Here is a 4,831-nt window from a genome sequence, read left to right as displayed (position 1 = left end):
TCCTATCTTTACTGATCATTTATAATTTTGGATCATGACAATTCATTCTTTTGGTTGATGAAACTACAAGACTTAACTAAACTAGATAATGGAATAAGGTCTAGTGGCACCTTGTTCCTTCATGAACCCTGAGTGAGTCCTAGTTGAATGTCTCTCATTTCTCTCCTACTCCCAATCTGTAAGCCAACTCAGAAAGTGAGTCAATGCTTTGCACACTGATAATGTGCAGTCTCGACTTGCATCACTGGGACTCGCTGTGGTGGCCTAGTAATTTCCCATAGTCTGTCAGGAACAAGCAACTATGAAAAGCTCTGTCACAACAGGCCTTTAGAAAATAAGTGCCTGTACCAAGATTTTCAAGATTATTTTCATGTAAAAGTTAAAGTCTGGAACATCATCTCATTGTAGGTGACAGGTTACCTAAAAATGAGTGATAGGATAGTATTTTTGTTAAAAGTGTAAGCTCTGGAGTCAGACTTACGAATCTATTTGTGTTTAAATCCTAGTTCTACTATATATGACTTTAGTTTCCTCACCTATAGGAACAGGAATAATAATAGAAGTGACCTCATAGGCTGTCAAGTAGGTTAAATGAATTAATATACATAAAGCTCTTGGACCCTGTCCTCATTCATTCATTCATTCATTCATTCAACAAATACTAAGCATCCACTTTTGTTTCAGGAATTGCTCAGGGCACTGTAGACACTCAAGCAAAGCCTTCATCCTCTTGGGAAGCTTACATGTAAACTAGTCCCTGAGATTATAAGTGAACTTCAGTTTCCCAAGAACTCTCTAGGTCCTTGCTAACTCAAAGTTCATTAACGAGCAGCATGACATCATTTGGGAACCTATTAGAAATGCACAATCTTAGGCCTCATCAGACTTACTGAATTAGGATCCGCATTTTAACAAGGTTGTCAGGTGACACGTATGCATGTTAAAGTTTGAGATGTCCTGCTTAAATCATAAACTCTTGGACTTAAGAAAACAACTTGAAAATTCCCTATGTTCTAAGGGAGATTGACATTGAAATTTAAAAATTGCTGTAAAGAAAAAAATTTCAAGATTATTTTCATGTAAAAGTTAATTGAGGTGAGCTTAAGGGGTGGAAACCTGCTCATTATATGTATATGCTTCTACAAAATACCATACTAATATTCCAGGGTTAATCTAGGTAAATGGCTCCATCTAGTGGAAACATTTTGATTTATACATCGCTGAGTATAGTTTAAGCTAGTCTGAAGAGGAACTCCAGAAAATTAAAGTTCATTTTAAGAACTTTAAAGAAAACGTGCGTGCTTACAGTTGACAAAAAGGATGAGGCTTAACAAAAACAGAAATGTTTATACAATCATAGTGTATGTGGAAGAAAGGCTTGGTAACCATCAGTTCCTTTCTTTTCACATATAAAGAGTGGGCCTTTGAGCATGGGTTAAATATTTGAAAGTCTTGTTTGTTAAGTGTTAAGAAGATAACATCTTAAATGTAATTTTCTTTTGGGGAATATGAACCCTCAAAGTGATAATGTAAAAATTAAAGTACTTAAATAAAGTGATAATGGAACAAGGAAAGCTCTCACGGATCTTTAGTTCCTAAGTATATTGAGTGGAAATGACCTTGGCTAACACATCTGAAGTGTTACCATAAACTTGCCTGCTTTTTTTATTCAGACCTGATTTTTATTATAAAAGATGGACTTACTGAAAAAAAAATTAAAGGGAGGTCTTCTCTGGTGCTATGAAGTTATGTGAAATATAAAGTATATATTTATGTACCATTTAAAGATTAACAATAAAATGTATCCACCACCCAGACTCTTCATGATTGTATCCTCAGCTCTCCTTGCAAGATGCAACCATCTTAATTTTGTATTACACACTAATGAATTCCTATATTTTAGTTGTCTGTTTTTGAAATTTATATAACTGGCTTTTCTGTAGGTATTGTACTGAAACTGGCTCTTTTCTCAGCACTATCTTTAAACTTTAGCTATCCTGTTAGACATTTAGGTTGTTCTTTATTTGTTGCCATTACAATGCTAATATGAAGATTCTGGCATACAGGAGTTACTGCTGAGTCAGCATATACAAATGTTCAACTTGACCAGGTAATGGCAAACTGGTTTCTAAAGTAGTTGTACCGTCTATGGCCATGCCACTCTGAATAAGCCCGATCCTGTCTGATCCTGGAAGCTAAACAGGGTTGGGCCTGATTAGTACTTGGATGGGAGACCACCTAGGAATACCAGGTGCTGTAGGCATTAAAAAAATAAAAATAAAGTAGTTGTACTACATCAGCATTTTAAGAGTTCCTGTTCCTTTATCATGCATCTGTATTAACAACTGGTATTTTCAATTTTTAAGTTAGTGAATGTGGGTTAAGTGCTTAGGGAGCGAACAACATAATAAAACCAATTTTACCACAGGCTAATTAATATAAACAAGAGTTAAGTTTCTATGGCATCGAAAGAAATGATGTTGAATGACATTATTTGAGGACCAGCTGTTCTAGTTTCATGTATATTTAGATGTTTCCAGACTTAGTTCTTTAAAGAATATATTTATAATTTTGATATTTCTAAATTGTCCTTCCTATTGTACTACTAATTTACACTTCTGCTAGCAATGTATGAATTCCTGTTTCCATATTCCCTGGGCAAGTCACCAAGCCCTTCTGACCTTTATAATGTAAAAGCAATCTAAAGGTAGTTAAGTTTCAATGGACTGAGTTGAATATGTTTAAAACTTATCTGTGAACTATTAATATCCTTTGCCTATTTTTTTATTGGGTTGTCTTACTGCCTTGTAGGAGGCACTTTATAATTTTAAGAAATTAACCATTTTCTGTGAAAGGAGCTATTGTTTTCCCCGTTTTTACTTCGTCATGTAGAATTTTTAGGTCTTTTAAATCAACATTTTCTTTCAAGATTTTTGGGGTTGTATCATACCTAGAAACACCTACCCCACACTAAGATTATATACAAAAAAAAAAAAGAGAAACTTTAAGTTTCATATTAGCACTTTTAATTTAGAGCCAACTAGAATTTTGGCATATAGTATGAGGTAGGAATCTGTCAAATAATCTTTTTTCACTTAAGTGTCATATATAGTAAGTCCCCACTTAACTTTGTCAATAGATTCTGCAACTTTATGTATAATGAAACCAATTTTACCATAGCCTGATATAAACAAGTCACAGCAGTATAACAAAATACTGTTGAATGAAATGTTATTCAAGGACCTGCTGTACTAGTTTCGTATGTATTTAGATGTGTCTAGACTTAGTTATTTTGAGCTCCCTATTCATGAATCGGTTTTAATTTCCTGCAGCCATAATTTAAAAAAAAAAAATGTCTGATAGGTTATCTCACTCATTACTTTTCCAGTTTTTCTGGCTCCTCTTACTTTTTCTTATGTATGAACTTCATATTTTAAGATATGAAATAACCTTGTGTAGTAAACAAGAATCTGTTGTTAATCTTTTTGTTGTTAACTAATTTGTTGTTAACTAATCTAATTAAGTTTTTAATTTTAAATTCTGACACAAGCTGGTAAGAATTTAGGGAAGTAATCTACCTCAGGCTTTGGCCTGCTCAGTCTTTACGAGCTTCCGTATTTCTTGAACTGTTTTTAGAAAACAGCTTTTTAATTTGGCCTTGAAGAAAATGGAAGCCTGTAGTCTCTCAACTCTGGGAGGAAGATAGCTCTCATTCCACCTCTTCTGTAGCCATAGATCTGCCAAAATCAGTGACTTCCCCGTTGTTAAATGCAAAGTAAATTCTGTCCTTTTTGTTCCATACATGAGAACACCATGGTCCTCTAGTTTTCTTTATTAAGACTTCAACGTTGAAGTGTTTCAGGTTTAGTCTTTGCAGCTTTCATTTTTATCCAGTTCTCAGATGGTACTGTTCAGTTTTATTGTTCAAAGCTCTATTTATACACTTCCAGTTTTTTATCTATAGCCCTAGGTTATCGCATCTCAGCTCCAACGGCCTATTCTACTCCTTCATATGGATGTCTCAAATCAAAAGCCAAGTTTTCTTATTCCAGCTAACACTTCTATCCTTCCAGCTGCTCAGGTTAGACCAAAAGCCTTAAGAGCCATCCTTGATTCTCTCCTCACAACCCATTTCCAGTGTGTTGGCAACTCTTGACTCCTCATTTAAAACATATTGGGACAACTCTACCATGAATGGCGCCTTACTTCACTCAGGTGTGAAAATGACCTATACTATCTGGTTTTCAGTTACTTCTTGGATCTTATGTACTACTCTTTTCCCTTGCTGCCAGTGTTCAAGTTATACCCCCTCATTTGCATGTGATACATACCGAACATGTTCTGTCTCACATCATTTGTCCTATTGTTCCTTTTACCTGAAATACTCACCTGCAGACTTCCAGACTCATTCTAAGTTTTTGCTCCGACACCCTCCCAGACCCTCACGCCATTTAAAATAGCAAGCCTCCCCCATTATCACCTTCCATTTGTTTTCTCACTGGTGCATGCCACCATAAACATACTATGCTACTTACCGGTCTTCCTACAATAGAATGTAAGCTCTAAGAGAACAAACTGTACTTGTGAAATAAGACTCAGATAATTAAATATGTAATACGAAAACATAGGTTTTGCATAACATTTCTTAGTTAGAAAATTGTGCTATCAAAGCACAATGTACAGCACACCTAACACCCACTGAAGTTACTGCTGAGTGTAAAAATTAGTACCCTTTTATCGGAAAGGAAATTGGACTAAAACCATCTCCTTTTGACACGGCAATTCAATTAAGAAATTACTGCAGATGTATACAAACATTTAAGCTTACGAA

General features: G+C 35.0%; 1 pseudogene; it reads left to right on the top strand.

Annotated features, from left to right (window-relative positions):
• Positions 1-2,144: 2,144 nt before the first annotated feature.
• On the top strand, positions 2,145-2,263 carry LOC112480717 (annotated as a pseudogene).
• The last annotated feature ends 2,568 nt before the right edge of the window (positions 2,264-4,831 follow it).

This window comes from Pteropus alecto, unplaced genomic scaffold (assembly GCF_000325575.1).
Source record: "Pteropus alecto unplaced genomic scaffold, ASM32557v1 scaffold20, whole genome shotgun sequence".
NCBI classification, from domain to species: Eukaryota; Metazoa; Chordata; class Mammalia; order Chiroptera; family Pteropodidae; genus Pteropus; species Pteropus alecto.
This window is presented reverse-complemented; position numbering and strand designations above follow the sequence as displayed.